This window comes from Salmo salar, chromosome 11 (assembly GCF_965601325.2).
Source record: "Salmo salar chromosome 11, fSalSal1, whole genome shotgun sequence".
Lineage (NCBI taxonomy): Eukaryota > Metazoa > Chordata > Actinopteri > Salmoniformes > Salmonidae > Salmo > Salmo salar.
Window position 1 is genome coordinate 73,598,373 of NC_138301.1, and position 19,640 is coordinate 73,618,012.

The following is a 19,640-nucleotide window of genomic DNA, read 5'->3' on the forward strand; positions in this document are numbered from 1 at the left end:
GACGTCCGTTTAACCCGGAGGATTTGATTGGGTCACGATATTTGGTAAGAGACTCACTCAATGTAGAGGAAGGAGGAGGCAGCCGAGGTCCAAACTCCTCCTCTTCCACTTCCTGGTCCTGAGGGGGAGGGGCAGGACCACTGGGCGTTTCGAACAGAACGTCTAAAAACAAGAAAAACGGAGTTAAAACCAGAGATCTCCCATCATTCTCCACTACCCAGAGAGTTAAACCCATCAGAGATGTCCCATCATTCTCCACTACCCAGAGAGTTAAAACCATCAGAGATGTCCCATCATTCTCCACTACCCAGAGAGTTAAAACCATCAGAGATCTGCCATCATTCTCCACTACCCAGAGAGTTAAAACCATCAGAGATCTGCCATCATTCTCCACTACCCAGAGAGTTAAAACCAGAGATCTGCCATCATTCTCCACTACCCAGAGAGTTAAAACCATCATTCTCCACTACCCAGAGAGTTAAAACCATCAGAGATCTGCCATCATTCTCCACTACCCAGAGAGTTAAAACCATCAGAGATCTGCCATCATTCTCCACTACCCAGAGAGTTAAAACCATCAGAGATGTCCCATCATTCTCCACTACTCAGAGAGTTAAACCCATCATTCTCCACTACCCAGAGAGTTAAACCCATCAGAGATCTCCCATCATTCTCCACTACCCAGAGAGTTAAAACCATCAGAGATCTCCCATCATTCTCCACTACCCAGAGAGTTAAAACCATCAGAGATCTCCCATCATTCTCCACTACCCAGTGTCATGACGTTGGCCTCTTTGAGTACAGGGAGGACAGTTAACCATCTTCCCCCTTGCACCATCCCCCAACCTACCTTCTCCCACCCAGGCCCTGTGTGACAGGGTTGTAAAAACATTCCAGGAGAATCTCTTGCCACATGGCCCATAGAGAGACACAGGAAATTCTTCCAACTCACAGAATTGGGGAGCCAAGCGACATTTGTGTTCTGGAGAAGGTATGGAAGATTGGTGAAGAATCCAGCTACGAACTGGTCCGCTTGGTACAATTTTGTGATACTCAGAAGAGACAATATAGCCATATTACCATAAAACGGTTTATATAATAACCTCAGCCTTGAGACTTGCATACACATGGTTGTATAGAATGTATTAATAAGGATAAAGCTATTTGTAATACATTGAGATGCTATGTACTGATGTTAATGTGATAGAATTGTATTTCTGTACCAAGCTTAACTCAGTCATCGGCACGCCCCCAGGGACACAGACAGGACCAGGTGTCATGTTCACTATAAAACCATAGCCTGATCTACTTTCTTCAGACCCCGGCCTCCACTCCATTGCGAGTTGGCCAATAGGTTTGACCATCCAAGTACTCTACTGAAAGTGAACTATACCACGTGGTTAACTTTTAGACTATTGATACTGACAGAATAAGAACAAGTCTTTGATATTAATTATTAGTCTGCAGCTAAGTAAATTATATCATTGAACGCGAAGACCAACGAAACATCCATTCTATGACGACATTAATGAATGTCGCTTTGAAAGATCCATTCTAACCGAGAGAGAGAGAGAGAGAGAGAGAGAGAGAGAGAGAGAGAAAACTCTCCACAGAACGACGCTCCAACAAGGATCCCGACGACACACTGAGCGTAAATATACTGCTCAAAAAAATAAAGGGAACACTTAAACAACACAATGTAACTCCAAGTCAATCACACTTCTGTGAAATCAAACTGTCCACTTAGGAAGCAACACTGGTTAACAATACATTTCACATGCTGTTGTGCAAATGGAATAGACAACAGGTAGAAATTATAGGCAATTAGCAAGACACCCCCAATAAAGGAGTGGTTCTGCAGGTGGGGACCATAGACCACTTCTCAGTTCCTATGCTTCCTGGCTGATGTTTGGTCACTTTTGAATGCTGGCGGTGCTTTCACTCTAGTGGTAGCATGAGACGAAGTCTACCACCCACACAAGTGGCTCAGGTAGTGCAGCTCATCCAGGATGGCACATCAATGCGAGCTGTGGCAAGAAGGTTTGCTGTGTCTGTCAGCGTAGTGTCCAGAGCATGGAGGCGCTACCAGGAGACAGGCCAGTACATCAGGAGACGTGGAGGAGGCCGTAGGAAGGCAACAACCCAGCAGCAGGACCGCTACCTCCGCCTTTGTGCAAGGAGGAGCACTGCCAGAGCCCTGCAAAATGACCTCCAGCAGGCCACAAATGTGCATGTGTCTGCTCAAACGGTAAGAAACAGACTCCATGAGGGTGGTATGAGGGCCCGACGTCCACAGGTGGGGGTTGTGCTTACAGCCCAACACCGTGCAGGACGTTTGGCATTTGCCAGAGAACACCAAGATTGGCAAATTCGCCACTGGCGCCCTGTGCTCTTCACAGATGAAAGCAGGTTCACACTGAGCACGTGACAGACGTGACAGAGTCTGGAGATGCCGTGGAGAATGTTCTGCTGCCTGCAACATCCTCCAGCATGACCGGTTTGGCGGTGGGTCAGTCATGGTTTGGGGTGGCATTTCTTTGGGGGGCCGCACAGCCCTCCATGTGCTCGCCAGAGGTAGCCTGACTGCCATTAGGTACTGAGATGAGATCCTCAGACCCCTTGTGAGACCATATGCTGGTGCGGTTGGCCCTGGGTTCCTCCTAATGCAAGACAATGCTAGACCTCATGTGGCTGGAGTGTGTCAGCAGTTCCTGCAAGAGGAAGGCATTGATGCTATGGACTGGCCCGCCCGTTCCCCAGACCTGAATCCAATTGTGCACATTTGGGACATCATGTCTCGCTCCATCCACCAACGCCACGTTGCACCACAGACTGTCCAGGAGTTGGCGGATGCTTTAGTCCAGGTCTGGGAGGAGATCCCTCAGGAGACCATCCACCACCTCATCAGGAGCATGCCCAGGCATTGTAGGGAGGTCATACAGGCACGTGGAGGCCACACACACTACTGAGCCTCATTTTGACTTGTTTTAAGGACATTACATCAAAGTTGGATCAGCCTGTAGTGTGGTTTTCCACTTTAATTTTGAGTGTGATTCCAAATCCAGACCTCCATGGGTTGATAAATTGGATTTCCATTGATTATTTTTGTGTGATTTTGTTGTCAGCACATTCAACTATGTAAAGAAAAAAGTATTTAATAAGATTATTTATTTCATTCTGATCTAGGATGTGTTGTTTAAGTGTTCCCTTTATTTTTTTGAGCAGTGTATATATTGATTGCAATTGTTCCCGAATGAGTGAGCGTTCAATTGTCAATTGTTAATATTAATGAACTCTGTAGGGTCTTCTCAGCTGCCCTTTATGACCCATTGTCTAACAGACCAGCCATGCCTGTTTTAGCCCACTAGGGCACATTACTCTACCAATTCTTTGTGATGATAATTACTGTTTGTATACTTTCTGTGAATTAATTAGTTTAGTAAATAAATGATTTTAAGACAATTGATGTATGGATGACTCTTAGTAAAGACTGGGTTCGTGCAGATACAACAATTTACGACGTTTGGAATGAGACTGGACGCGAGGTAAAATACACCATTTAAACCAGAAGATAATTGGCCTATACTATAATAGAATATAATATATAATGTTATAATATAGGAAAGTTATATTAGGAAAATTATAACTTTGTAATCTGAATATTTTCCTTGGTGCCCCGATCTCCTAGTTAATTACAATTAAACGATGAATCAGTTTGATCGCGTGATAATAATTACAGGGAGTTAATTGATAAACATGTCTTCAGTTTAATGGTACCCCAAAGACACGACACCAGAGAGTTAAAACCATCAGAGATCTCCCATCATTCTCCACTACCCAGAGAGTTAAAACCATCAGAGATCTCCCATCATTCTCCACTACCCAGAGAGTTAAAACCATCAGAGATCTCCCATCATTCTCCACTACCCAGAGAGTTAAAACCATGTCCATTTTGTCCTCTGTCAGAGATCTCTTAGTGTGTTGTGTCATTCTGTAATGAATACCTTGGCAGCAGCAAAATGGGGATCCATAATAAATACAAATATCTCATTATTCTCCTAACTACCCAAACAGCCATTGTTCAACCACCAATCTATAATAGCTATAGGAACAGAAGGACCAGTGTTCCTACCTGGGTGCTGGCTGGGTGTCGCCGACACAGACACAGGAAGAGCAGGTCGGGTTGTGTTGACGTTCAACTGGTTAGATATCTGAGGCCCGGTCCCAGCCTTGCTCCGAACACCTTCCTCCTTCTCCTCCTCCTCCTCCTCCTCACTCTCTCCTTCTGAAGAAGAGGAAGACTTCTCATCTGATGAACTGGCGAAGATGGCCTTGAACAGATCCATAGACGGCCTGCTCTCCTCCTCCTCGTCTTTCTGCTCCGTGTCTGGCTGCTCAGTTGGTCAGAAAGATCACTGATTAACAACGTGACTTACAAAACATCCGTATCTCTTACATCTGTCAAACCTCTTAGTATTACAGTGGACTGTTACGTCTGTCAAAACCTCTCAGTAATACAGTGGACTGTTACATCTGTCAAACCTCTCAGTATTACAGTGGACTGTCAAACCTCAGTATTATAGTGGACTGTCAAACCTCAGTATTATAGTGGACTGTTACATCTGTCAAACATCTCAGTATTACAGTGGACTGTTACATCTGCCAAACCTCTCAGTATTACAGTGGACTGTCAAACCTCAGTATTATAGTGGACTGTTACATCTGTCAAACCTCAGTATTACAGTGGACTGTCAAATCTCAGTATTATAGTGGACTGTTACATCTGTCAAACCTCTCAGTAATACAGTGGACTGTTACATCTGTCAAACCTCTCAGTATTACAGTAGACTGTTACATCTGTCAAACCTCAGTATTACAGTGGACTGTTACATCTGTCAAACCTCTCAGTATTACAGTGGACTGTTACATCTGTCAAACCTCTCAGTATTACAGTGGACTGTTACATCTGTCAAACCTCTCAGTATTACAGTAGACTGTTACATCTGTCAAACCTCTCAGTATTACAGTGGACTGTTACATCTGTTAAACCTCAGTATTACAGTGGACTGTTACATCTGTCAAACCTCTCAGTATTACAGTGTACTGTTACGTCTGTCAAACCTCTCAGTATTACAGTGGACTGTTACATCTGTCAAACCTCTCAGTATTACAGTGGACTGTTACATCTGTCAAACCTCTCAGTATTACAGTGGACTGTTACATCTGTCAAACCTCTCAGTATTACAGTGGACTGTTACATCTGTCAAACCTCTCAGTATTACAGTGGACTGTTACATCTGTCAAACCTCTCAGTATTACAGTGGACTGTTACATCTGTCAAACCTCTCAGTATTACAGTGGACTGTTACATCTGTCAAACCTCTCAGTATTACAGTGGACTGTTACATCTGTCAAACCTCTCAGTATTACAGTGGACTGTTACATCTGTTAAACCTCTCAGTATTACAGTGGACTGTTACATCTGTCAAACCTCTCAGTATTACAGTGTACTGTTACGTCTGTCAAACCTCAGTATTACAGTGGACTGTTACATCTGTCAAACCTGTCAGTATTACAGTGGACTGTTACATCTGTCAAACCTCTCAGTATTACAGTGGACTGTTACATCTGTCAAACCTCTCAGTATTACAGTGGACTGTTACATCTGTCAAACCTCTCCGTATTACAGTGGACTGTTACATCTGTCAAACCTCTTCGTATTACAGTGGACTGTTACATCTGTCAAACCTCAGTAGGATCAGTGATGTAGTGTAGTAGGATCAGTGATGTATGTAGTAGGATGGTACCAGTACCTCTACAGTAGGATCAGTGATGTATGTAGTGTAGTAGGATGGTACCAGTACCTCTACAGTAGGATCAGTGATGTATGTAGTGTAGTAGGATGGTACCAGTACCTCTACAGTAGGATCAGTGGTGTATGTAGTGGGATGGTACCAGTACCTCTACAGTAGGATCAGTGGTGTATGTAGTGTAGTAGGATGGTACCAGTACCTCTACAGTAGGATCAGCGATGTCTGTAGTGTAGTAGGATGGTACCAGTACCTCTACAGTAGGATCAGTGATGTATGTAGTAGGATGGTACCAGTACCTCTACAGTAGGATCAGTGGTGTATGTAGTGTAGTAGGATGGTCCCAGTACCTCTACAGTAGGATCAGTGATGTATGTAGTGTAGTAGGATGGTACCAGTACCTCTACAGTAGGATCAGTGATGTATGTAGTGTAGTAGGATGGTACCAGTACCTCTACAGTAGGATCCGTTGTAGGGCCATCAGTAGTAGAGGTGTCCGGTCCTGACCCAGAGGCTTCAATACGAGCCACACTGAGGAACTCACTGATTGGATCCTTCTCCTTCCTGTCCTCGTCCCCAGCCTGGCCAGACACATCCCACCTGGACCTCTTCCCTGGCTCAGAGGGCTTCACACCTACACAGAGAGGGACAGAGATGTAGGGCCAGGTTTACACAGAGAGGGACAGAGAGACGTAGGGGCCAGGTTTACACAGAGAGGGACAGAGAGACGTAGGGGCCAGGTTTACACAGAGAGAGACAGAGAGACGTAGGGGCCGGGTTTACACAGAGAGGGACAGAGAGATGAAGGGCCAGGTTTACACAGAGAGGGACAGAGAGACGTAGGGGCCAGGTTTACACAGAGTGGGACAGAGAGACGTAGGGGCCAGGTTTACACAGAGAGGGACAGAGAGACGTAGGGGCCAGGTTTACACAGAGTGGGACAGAGAGACGTAGGGGCCAGGTTTACACAGAGAGGGACAGAGAAACGTAGGGCCTTATTATTAAAGATGTAGTTTGAGTATAACTCTGACTTGTTTGAAAGGTTTGTCTCTCCTCATTTGATAAGACAGAAATAAACCACCACAAAATATCCAAGGGTTTGAGACGTTCAGTAATGAGACTGAAGAGGTAATAACACATTAACACATCAATAAGTGAATAATCGATAAGATATGAAAATATCGGAAGAGTTCAATCGGGAAATAAAGACTCCCGTGGTGCCGACTTCCTAGTTAATTAAAGTTACATGATTAGTTTAAATCGCGTAATTAAAACAGAGAATTGATTTGATAATATACAGTCTTAACATTTAATGATAGTCAACACCACGACGCTCTGATATTCTCCCCGTAACACTTGAGATAAAATGTGAAGTGTCTGGATGAAGTGGAACTGATTGTTTGTTACCTTGTGGAGCGGGGGAAGCACTAGCTGTTGGACTCTCTGATACAGTCAGGAAGTTAAACACAGAGAACTTGTCTCTCTTCACTTTGGGCATTCCCACAAACCCTGACCTGGAAAGAAAACAACAGATAGAGTTGACAAAACCTGACCTGGATAAACAACAACAACAGTTATATCTGATAAACCCTGACCTGGATAAACAACAACAACAACAGTTATATCTGATAAACCCTGACCTGAATAAACAACAACAACAGTTATATCTGATAAACCCTGACCTGGATAAACAACAACAACAACAGTTATATCTGATAAACCCTGACCTGGATAAACAACAACAACAAGTTATATCTGATAAACCCTGAGCTGGATAAACAACAACAACAGTTATATCTGATAAACCCTGACCTGGATAAACAACAGCAGTTATATCTGATAAACCCTGACCTGGATAAACAACAACAACAGTTATATCTGATAAACCCTGACCTGGATAAACAACAACAACAGTTATATCTGATAAACCCTGACCTGGATAAACAACAACAACAACAGTTATATCTGATAAACCCTGACCTGGATAAACAACAACAACAACAGTTATATCTGATAAACCCTGACCTGGATAAACAACAACAACAACAGTTATATCTGATAAACCCTGACCTGGATAAACAACAACAACAACAAGTTATATCTGACAAACCCTGACCTGGATAAACAACAACAGTTATATCTGATAAACCCTGACCTGGATAAACAACAACAGTTATATCTGATAAACCCTGACTTGGATAAACAACAGTTATTGTTGAGCTGAATATCAGGAGTGAGTCAATGAACTACACTTCCCAGAGTGCACCAGCAGCAGCAAACCGGCTGCTTGTCACCTGATCAATCATTTTCACTTATTTGGAGCACCTGTGAAGGCATGGAGGGCGTCAGTCATTCAGAAGAACAAACTTCAGAGGGAAAACTCCAAGTTCACTCACAGGTTCAGTCCAAAGACGCCAATGGTAAAAGGCTTAAATGGTTAATTCATCTTAGTTATTTAGAATGTTATTTAAATGTTTAAACTAATTTAAGTTCCTTAAAATGTTTAATTAAGATGGTAACTTTTTGTTCTGTCTTTAAAGGTTTACAACCTAATTTACTGGCTAATTTACTGGCTAATTTACTGGACAGACCAATCAACTGAAGGCAAACTAAAAATAAAAAAAATTGAGTTGGAAAATTGAGTTGTCCCTGTGTCCTTTGGATGGTGAACAAGAGGAGGACTTGACAGTTGTAAACCACGCGGAGCGGCCTGGCCCTGAGGATAAACGGCTTCAGATCCAGAAATAAGCTGTTGACGCAGAGGAAGTCAAGATGGCGGAAGATGTCCTGGGGAAGTCGGTCCAGCAGCTCAAAAAGGAGAGGACCACTGCAAAAAGCAGCTTCACCAGACAAGCCAACTTCATTTCAAGAGGAGCAAGCAGCATGCTTCAAGTGGAGTTAAAGGAGGAATTCGTTAAGCTTTCAGATTGTTTCAGAAAGATGCTCGATGCCAACGATGACTACAGGATTGGACTGGAGGCTGACATGACTGAGGATGAGGAACCAGGTCTAACCTGTTAGGGCTAGGGGGCAGTATTTTCACGGCTGGATAAAAAAATTTACCCGATTTAATCTGGTTACTAATCCTACCCAGTAACTAGAATATGCATATACTTATTATATATGGATAGAAAACACTAAAGTTTCTAAAACTGTTTGAATGGTGTCTGTGAGTATAACAGAACTCATTTGGCAGGCAAAACCCTGAGACATTTTCTGACAGGAAGTGGATACCTGATGTGTTGTATTACCTTTAAACCTATGCCATTGAAAAACACAGGGGCTGAGGAATACTTTGGCACTTCCTATTGCTTCCACTAGATGTCACCAGCCTTTACAAAGTGTTTTGAGTCTTCTGGAGGGAGATCTGACCGAACAAGAGCCATGGAACGATGATGGCCCATTAGACACCTGGCGCGCGAGTTCATGTTGGGTACCCTCGTTCCAATACGTTATAAAAGAGAATGCATTCGTCCACCTTGAATATTATTCATGTTCTGGTTAAAAAAGGCCCTAATGATTTATGCTATACAACGTTTGACATGTTTGAACGAACGTAAATATATTTTTTCCCCTCGTTCATGACGAGAAGTCCGGCTGGCTTAGATCATGTGCTAACAAGACGGAGATTTTTGGACATAAATGATGAGCTTTTTTGAACAAAACTACATTCGTTATGGACCTGTGATACCTGGAAGTGACATCTGATGAAGAGAATCAAAGGTAATGGATTATTTACATAGTATTTTCGATTTTAGATCTCCCCAACATGACGTCTAGTCTGTATCGCAACGCGTATTTTTCTGGGCGCAGTGCTCAGATTATTGCAAAGTGTGATTTCCCAGTAAGGTTATTTTTAAATCTGGCAAGTTGATTGCGTTCAAGAGATGTAAATCTATAATTCTTTAAATGACAATATAATATTTTACCAATGTTTTCTAATTTTAATTATTTAATTTGTGACGCTGACTTGACTGCCGGTTATTGGAGGGAAACGATTTCCTCAACATCAATGCCATAGTAAAACGCTGTTTTTGGATATAAATATGAACTTGATAGAACTAAAAATGCATGCATTGTCTAACATAATGTCCTAGGAGTGTCATCTGATGGAGATTGTAAAAGGTTAGTGCATCATTTTAGCTGGTTTTATGGTTTTGGTGACCCTGTCTTTGATTTGACAAAACATTACACACAACTCTTGTAAATGTACTGTCCTAACATACTCTAAATTTATGCTTTCGCCGTAAAACCTTTTTGAAATCGTAAAACGTGGTTAGATTAAGGAGATGTTTATCTTTCAAAGGGTGTAAAATAGTTGTATGTTTGAAAAATTTGAATTTTGACATTTATTTGGATTCAAATTTGCCGCTCTTGAAATGCACCTGCTGTTGATGGAGTGCACCACGGGTGGGACGCTTGCGTCCCACCTAGCCCATAGAGGTTAATGAACAGCAAGAGGCCGACATTGATAGATCTGTAAATGAAGGTGAAACAAAGTTGGCGGAAATAAGAGACATTGTTCAAACAAACCTGTGGTCGAGGTATGGAAGGAGTGAACTTCTTGTGGCAATCCTGGAAGCAGAAAAAGCCAATGATAAAGCGACTTATGTACCAGTGGAAAGTGCCAATTTAGAGGGCTTTGAAGTGCACCTCGCTCTCTTGGACAAGAGGATAAAAGAGGCCATCTCAGCAATGTCATCATGGGAGCGATGGATCCCTGTAGAATTAAAAGACGAATTAGATGGAAGAGTCAAGGACGTAAGAGCATTCTACTACAGGCTTGAGTCAAGGAGACCTGAATTTGCCACTGCACGGACGACCAATGAGCGAGGCACAGGAGTGAAACTACTACACCAACCGGCAACATCCACACCAATAGTGAGAATCAAGCCAATCTCTCTACCTATCTTCAATGGAAGCAGGAGAGAATATCACAGATGGAGGAAAGACTGGGAAAGCCTGCAACAGCAGGGAGAGCCATCCGGATCAACTGAAGTTAAGAAGATTCAACTCCTGGAGAGTGTGGATGACAAAAGCTCAAAAGACCTCAGACTTTCAACCTACACCACTGCCGATGACATGTTCAGAGTCCTGGAGAACAGGTATGGCAACAAGTCAACCATCATAGTGGAAATCCTGGAAGAGCTGGAGAAGATGCCACATGTGAAAGGGAACCAACCAAGAAAGATAATTGATCTCATACAGTCAGTGGAGAAGGCTCTAGCAGATCTCACGGAGTTAGGAAACTCTGGAGCCATAAATAACCCACTGGTAATTAGATCCATTGAAAGCAAGTTGCCTGACTTCATTAAAAGAGACTGGGTTATGTTCATGGTTGAACCCAGAAACGATGTCACATCAGACAACCACTTTGTCATGCTCTTGAAGTTCCTGAAAAGTCAAGAAGGAATACTGGAGAGACTCGAACAGCTCAGAACTGAGGAGAAGGTGGAAAAATCGGATCGTTTGGACAAGAAGTATGACAGAAAGATTGCCTCAACAAAAACCACAAGGAAAGAAGAGCTTGATGAGGTATGTGGTGATAGTGGGCACAACAACAAGATCTTCTTCTGTAGAAAGTTCAAAAGACTTAAGCTACCTGAAAAGAAAACTGTATTAAGAAAGCTGGGAGCATGCAGAAAATGTCTCGGATGCCATGATGAAGATGGATACTGCAGAGACACTTTCCTATGCAGAAACAAAGACTGTAAAAGGGAAGGTGGTGCCCCAGACCACCATTTTTTCCTCTGCCCAAAAGGAGAAGTCAAGAGGGGAAGAGAGAAAGAGTGGAAGAGACGGCAAAGGTGAAAGCAAGCTAACAGAGGAACAAGAGAAGATCTTGTCTGAACTTTCCCAGGAAATGGCAGATCGATGCAGAAAGGCTTTCACCAACACCAACAAAACCGCAGTGACACTCGATGCTTCAGGCCAGTCTGAGCTACTGCAGAGAAATGGGCTCACTGAACTTCCTGTCATCATGATGTTGATGCAAGTCACGGCGAACGCAGGGCAGAAGATTGGGACTTTAATTGACCTTGCTTCAGAAAAACTACATTATATGGGTAATAAGGCTGCTGAAAGACTGAGGTTAAGACATGAGAAGATAACTTTAGTTGTTCATGGGGTTGGTGGTATGACCATGAAAGTGAACACACTAAGGTATCTCCTCAAAGTCAGAGTCAAGACACCTAAAGGGACAGAGAGAGCTCATGAAATGGTCTGCTACGGCTTGGATGAAATCGCCAGAGTGCATCAAGTAATTGAACCTGAGAAGTTGAAAAAATTCTTCCCAGAAGTCAAACTTACAGAATTGGAAAGGCCAGAAGAGGTCGAACTTCTCATTAGCCACCGAGAGGGAAGACTCGCTCCCCAGAGGGTAAAAATCATGGGAGACCTCGTCTTGTGGGAGGGTCCATTGGGGAAAACAGTGGGTGGAGCACATCCCGACTTATTTGAAGAAGTGGAGGTTGCACTATATGAGTCCAAAACACACTTTGCTCGCTCCATGAGGACAGCAGCTGTCAAATATCAAGAAATCACAAGTCCAACTACTGACACAGCCCAGCTACAGCAGGAGGATGTGACTCTGACCAAATTTACAGCTGCCAGTAACCGTGAGTTCCTTGAGTGGTGGCACTGGGACAGAATCGGAGCTGCATGTGAGCCAAGATGTGGAGGATGCCGATGTGGAAACTGTCCACCGGGAGGGAAAGAAATGACCCTGGCAGAGGAGAGGGAACTGGAGATCATTAAAGGAGGCCTCACCTACGAGAAGGGGGATGCTCACACACCGGCTCCACATTGGGATGCAAAGTATCCTTGGACGGTAGATCCAGCCTCTCTCCCGAATAACAAAAGTGCAGTCCAGGCTTGTTTCTTAAGGATGGAAAAACAACTAAGCAGGGAGCCAGACTGGAAAGTCGCATATGCTACCCAAATCCATGAAATGGTCGAGCGAGGCGCAGCCATAAAACTCACCAACAAAATCATGGATGAGTGGAATGGACCAGTGTGGTACGTAAGCCACCTGGTGGCACCAAACCCTCATTCGGTAACAACACCGGTTCGTATTGTATGGAATAGTAGCCAGAAATACAAAGGCGTGAGTATGAATGATCTTCTTCTGAAGGGACCAGACGTTCTCAACCCTATAAGAGCTGTCTTGCTGAGGTTCAGAGAGGGGACGTATGCATCTCTAGGAGACATCAAAAAGATGTACAACTCTGTATGGCTGAAGGAGCGTGAGATGCACCTTCACAGGTTCCTCTGGAGGGACAGCCCAGTTGAAGAGATAAGTGAATATGCAATAACCAGAGTCAACATTGGGGACAGACCTGCTGGTTGCATTGCTCAGTTGGCTATGAGAGAAACAGCACGCCTGCCCAACTTTCTTCACTTGGAGGATGAGCGCAGAGTCATTGAAGAGGACAGTTATGTGGATGACCTCTTAACCTCCCAAAATGACCTGGATAAACTTGAGAAAATCACAGCAAATGTAGAAGAGATCTGGAAAGCTGGAGGGTTCTTCCTCAAACCATGGGTCCGGGCAAGGGGAAAGTGGGAGGCAAGGAATGGAGGTGGAGGGTCTATCAAAGGCACAAAGTAAAACCTTAATTCTTCCAAATCAAATGAGGGACGAAGACAACAAAGCCTTGGGTATCGGCTACCGAATGGATGAAGACAAGCTCTACATGTTAACCTCAGTTAACTTTTCAAAAAGGAAAAAGAAGATGAGAGTTGGGAAAAATCTTCTCAAGGAGGAGGTGAGAACTGAGACACCTAACCCACTGACTAGGAGGGCCCTCTTAAGCCAAGTGGCTGGACTGTACGACCCAATTGGCTTAGTTACACCTGCCAAACAGAAGGGAGCAATTCTTGTTCGAAAAGCATTCCAAGAAGGAGGGGGTGGGAAACTAACCCAAGAAACCTGGGACCAACCTCTCTCAGAAAGCCTCAGGGAAGAAGCCATCCAGCTTTTTGAAGAATATGTGCAGCTTGGAGAGGTGAAATTCCACAGGAGCCTCACACCAGCTGGCTGGGAAGGGAAACCGTGGGGCATCACATTCTCTGATGGAAGTGATAAAACCTATGGAGCTGTGATGTACTTAAATGGGAGACAAGTCAAGGCACTAAAGTTCGATTTGTTGAATCAAAAGCCAAGCTGACACCCCTGGATCAGAAGGGAGACGCTGTAAAAGCTGAGATCTGTGGTGCTGTCTTCGCAGCCAGGATCAGGAAGTATGTGGAAAAGCATGCTCGAATGAAGATCGAGAGATGGTTCCATCTACTTGACAGTCAAACGGTCTTGGGAGCTATTCAAAGAGTCAGTTATGGGTACAAAACCTTCTTTGCAAACAGAGTGGGTGAAATCCAGAAGGCTGGACAAGTGGAAGACTGGTGGTGGATCCGTGGGGATCTAAACATAGCTGACATCATAACAAGAGGGGGTGCTCCTGAAGATTTGAAGGAGAATTCCACATGGCAAGAGGGACCAAAGTTCCTAAAGTGGCCAGTGGAGGAGTGGCCTATAAAATCAGCTGGAGAGGTTGCAGCACATGCCAGGGAGAGTGTAAACAAGCTCCAGAGGAAGGCATTCTCAGGTGCATTGACAAGAGCTGAAGCGAGAAGTAGTCAGCAGAAAGAAGACCTACAAGACACTCAGGAAAGTCCAAAGAGTGAAACTCAAGAGGGAATACCTGTGGTGAACCCAACTCTTCTTAGAAGGAAGCCCACTGGTTGGGTTAAAGATCTTGTGGAAGTAAGAAGATTCAGTAGCCTGTCCAAACTGGTGAGAGTCGTTGCCTGGGTTTGTCTAGCAGCCAAACAGTGGCTGAAGAGGAAGGGCCGGGCCCCTAAACAGGCAAAGAGGGAGGTAAGATCACCCAAGCAAGCTGTGCCGACTGTCAAAGAACATGAAGATGCACTCAAAGACCTTTTTCTCGCAGCTCAAGAAGGTACAGATTTTCAGACACAACTCTAAGCAGACTGACAGTGTACAAAGATGTGAAGTCTGGGCTGCTAGTTTGTGGAGGCAGAATTCAGACATTCAACGAAGATAAGACAGCAGTGCCAGTTTTACCCTTTGAAGCATGGGTGTCTACACTGCTGGCACAAGAATCCCACAAAGCAAATCACGAGGGAGTGGCGGGAACCCTTCTCCGGATGAGGAAGAAAGCCTGGGTAATAAAAGGCCGTAGACTTGCCAAGAAAATGGTTGACAGCTGTGTGGTCTGCAGGAAAAACAAGGCAAAACAGTGTCAACAAATCATGGCTGACCTGCCTCTAGAGCGAACAGGCCCAGCTGCACCTTTTGAATTCACCGCCATGGACCTGTTCGGCCCTTATGAAGTGAAAGATGAGGTCAAGAAGAGAACTAGACTCAAAGTATGGGGAATAGTCTTCTGCTGCATGGCTTCCCGAGCCATACACACTGAAGTGGTGAGTGACATGTCATCTGAAGGATTCCTGCTAGCCTATCAAAGGTTCACTTCACTGAGAGGACACCCCAGGAAACTCTGGTCAGACCCTGGCACAAACTTTGTGGGAGCCAAACCCGCACTTCAAACATTCTTTAACCAACAAAATAAGTCTGAACTTGAAGACACAGCTGCCAAGCATGGTACAGAATGGTCATGGAAGATCCACGCTGCAGACTCTCCCCATAGGAATGGTGCCGCAGAGGCAGCTGTCAAAGTAGTGAAGCGGGCGTTGAGCAACCTTGGTGGAGATGGTGGTTTTACTTGGGGAGAATTCCAAACTTTTCTCTTCATGGCAGCCAACCTTGCTAATGAGAGACCCATTGATGCAAGAACTCAAAGCAGAGAAGACTGTGTAGAGTACATCACCCCGAATTCTCTGCTTTTAGGATGTACCAATCCAAAGGGAGACCCTGGAGATTTCCAGTTTGATGGCTACCCTTACAAAAGACTTAAACATATTCAAGCAGAGGTAAGCCGTTTCTGGAAGAAGTGGAGCCAATTGGCTGGACCTAATCTGTTCATAAGGAACAAATGGCACACCAAAAGGCGAAATGTTGCTGTTGGAGATGTGGTCTGGTTGGCTGACCAAAACGCGCTAAGAGGACAGTACAAGCTGGCTAGAGTGGTCTGTGTCAATGCTGACAGCAAAGGCATCGTTAGAGATGTGCTTGTGAAGACTTTTCCCAGCTATCCTGTTCACATCACAAAGTCAAACAGCAAAAAAGGGCCCACAAGAGCAAACGGTGAAAGAACGAAGAGGCTTCAAACCAAAATCCCAGGCACAATTCTTCATACAGATGTCAGACGCCTTGTCATTCTACTACCCATTGAAGAACAAACAGAGGTGTGAAGGGCTTGTGACCTCTCTGGATTTGAAAAAAAACAGGAGCTCAAGTGGGAGGTGTTGAGCTGAATATCAGGAGTGAGTCAATGAACTACACTTCCCAGAGTGCACCAGCAGCAGCAAACCGGCTGCTTGTCACCTGATCAATCATTTTCACTTATTTGGAGCACCTGTGAAGGCATAGAGGGTGTCAGTCATTCAGAAGAACAAACTTCAGAGGGAAAACTCCAAGTTCACTCACAGGTTCAGTCCAAAGACGCCAATGGTAAAAGGCTTAAATGGTTAATTCATATTAGTTATTTAGAATGTTATTTAAATGTTTAAACTAATTTAAGTTCTTTAAAATGTTTAATTAAGATGTTAACTTTTTGTTCTGTCTTTAAAGGTTTACAACCTAATTTACTGGCTAATTTACTGGCTAAATTACTGGACAGACCAATCAACTGAAGGCAAACTAAAAATAAAAAAAGATTGAGTTGGAAAATTGAGTTGTCCCTGTGTCCTTTGGATGGTGAACAAGAGGAGGACTTGACAGTTATATCTGATAAACCCTGACCTGGATAAACAACAACAGTTATATCTGATAAACCCTGCCCTGGATAAACAACAACCGTTATATCTGATAAACCCTGCCCTGGATAAACAACAACCGTTATATCTGATAAACCCTGACCTGGATAAACAACAACAGTTATATCTGATAAACCCTGACCTGGATAAACAACAACAGTTATATCTGATAAACCCTGCCCTGGATAAACAACAACCGTTATATCTGATAAACCCTGCCCTGGATAAACAACAACCGTTATATCTGATAAACCCTGACCTGGATAAACAACAACAACAGTTATATCTGATAAACCCTGACCTGGATAAACAACAACAGTTATATCTGATAAACCCTGACCTGGATAAACAACAACAGTTATATCTGAAACCCTGACCTGGATAAACAACAACAACAACAGTTATATCTGATAAACCCTGACCTGGATAAACAACAACAACAACAGTTATATCTGATAAACCCTGACCTGGATCAACAACAACAGTTATATCTGATAAACCCTGACCTGGATAAACAACAACAACAACAGTTATATCTGATAAACCCTGACCTGGATAAACAACAACAACAACAGTTATATCTGATAAACCCTGACCTGGATAAACAACAACAACAGTTATATCTGATAAACCCTGACCTGGATAAACAACAACAACAGTTATAGCTGATAAACCCTGACCTGGATAAACAACAACAGTTATATCTGATAAACCCTGACCTGGATAAAGAACAACAACAGTTATAGCTGATAAACCCTGACCTGGATAAACAACAACAGTTATATCTGAAACCCTGACCTGGATAAACAACAGTTAGAGCCCAATGCAAAGACACACAAGCAGTATCCATTGAGTACTAGTATTCCTAGTACCATTCATTCCGTGGTGGTCGTGTGTGTGTGTGTGTGTCGTACCCAGGATAGGGGTCAGGTACATTGAACCCCTTGCAGAGCAGTGTGTGTGTGTGTGTGTGTGGTACCCAGGATAGGGGGCAGGAATATTGAACCTCTTGCAGAGCAGAGCTGTGTGTGTGTGTGTGTGTGTGTGTGTGTGTGTGTGTGTGTGTGTGTGTGTGTGTGTGTGTGTGTGTCGTACCCAGGATAGCGGTCAGGTATATTGAAACTCTTGCAGAGCTGTTTGTGTGTGTGTGTGTCGTACCCAGGATAGGGTGTGTGTGTGTGTATGGGTATGTGTGTGTGTCGTACCCAGGATAGGGGTCAGGTATATTGAACCTCTTGCAGAGCAGTTTGTCAGGGTGCCATTCAAACGAGTCTCTGGTCAGTTTTCCAAACATCTTCATCTTTACGGCTTCCTGCTTGTCATCCACATCATTCTGAAGACAAAAAGGCAAAACAGAGGATCAAATCTAATTTATTTATAAAGCCCTTCTTACATCAGCTGATATCTCAAAGTGCTGTACAGAAACCCAGCCTAAAACCCCCCAAACAGCAAGCAATGCAGGTGTAGAAGCACGGTGGCTATGAAAAACTCCCTAGAAAGGCCAGAACCTAGGAAGAAACCTAGAGAGGAACCAGGCTATGAGGGGTGGCTAGGAAAAACTCCCTAGAAAGGCCAAAACCTAGGAAGAAACCTAGAGAGGAACCAGGCTATGAGGGGTGGCCAGTCCTCTTCTGGCTGTGCCGGGTGGAGATTATAACAGAACATGGCCAAGATGTTCAAATGTTCATAAATGACCAGCAGGGTCAAATAATAATAATCACAGTGGTTGTCGAGGGTTCAACAGGTCAGCACCTCAGGAGTAAGAGTCAGTTGGCTTTTTCATAGCAGATTTTTGAGAGTATCTCTACCGCTCCTGCTGTCTCTAGAGTTGAAAACAGCAGGTCTGGGACAGGTAGCACGTCCGGTGAACAGGTCAGGGTTCCAGCAGGCCTGGGACAGCAGGTCTGGGACAGGTAGCACGTCCGGTGAACAGGTCAGGGTTCCAGCAGGTCTGGGACAGGTAGCATGTCCGGTGAACAGGTCTGGGTTCCATAGCCGCAGGCAGAACAGTTGAAACTGGAGCAGCAGCACGGCCAGGTGGACTGGGGACAGCAACAGGATCAACCCACTGAGCCTCATGCCCAATCCTGGATGCACAGCCTGCAACCCCAATCCTGGATGCCCAGCCTGTAACCCCAATCCTGGATGCACAGCCTGTAACCCCAATCCCGGATGCCCAGCCTGTAACCCCAATCCCGGATGCCCAGCCTGTAACCCCCAATCCCGGATGCCCAGCCTGTAACCCCAATCCCGGATGCCCAGCCTGTAACCCCAATCACGGATGCCCAGCCTGTAACCCCAATCACGGATGCCCAGCCTGTAACCCCAATCACGGATGCCCAGCCTGTAACCCCAATCCCGGATGCCCAGCCTGTAACCCCAATCCCGGATGCCCAGCCTGTAACTCCAATCCTGGATGCACAGCCTGTAACTCACATGCAAAGAATTGAGCAGATAGAGATACATAATCTCTAATAATCTAGTTGGTGTTTTTAGCATATAGCTTGAACCCATTTTACGTTTTGAGTCATTTAGCAGACACCCACCCAGAGCGACTTAGAGGAGCAATTAGGGCCGAGTGCCTTGCTCAAGGGAACATTAACAGTTCTATTTTTTTTTTACCAAGTCGGCTCAGTGATTCGAACCATCAACCTTTGGATTACTGGCCTAACGCTCCTGCCAACCATCCGATTCTTTCATATCGGGCTAGGCCATCATTTAGAATACAGTATCCATCCACATTGACGGGTCTGGAAAAGTCAAAGAGGTGAGAGTTTGGTGTCCCCAGCTGCCAATGAAGATAATAAAGACTTAGACATAAGAGTCGGGCTCATAGTGATTTATAATAGACATTTAGCAATAAGACCACAATGGATTTGTCATTGTTAACGTATAGAAATATACCTCTGTGTGTTTTGGTTGTAAACTCAGACG

At 44.3% G+C, this 19,640-nt stretch overlaps 1 pseudogene across 1 annotated transcript in view; it reads right to left on the minus strand.

The window, feature by feature from the left end:
• Positions 1 to 53: 53 nt before the first annotated feature.
• The window catches only part of LOC106592429 (G patch domain-containing protein 1-like), a 26,319-nt pseudogene continuing 6,732 nt past the window's right edge, over positions 54 to 19,640 (minus strand). Inside the window, exons 8-12 of the transcript XR_014379308.1 lie at positions 17,912 to 18,039; positions 7,218 to 7,324; positions 6,263 to 6,444; positions 4,133 to 4,391; positions 54 to 118 (exon numbers count right to left, since the gene is read on the minus strand). The product of XR_014379308.1 is annotated as a G patch domain-containing protein 1-like (transcript). The remainder of the gene's footprint in view (positions 119 to 4,132; positions 4,392 to 6,262; positions 6,445 to 7,217; positions 7,325 to 17,911; positions 18,040 to 19,640) is intronic.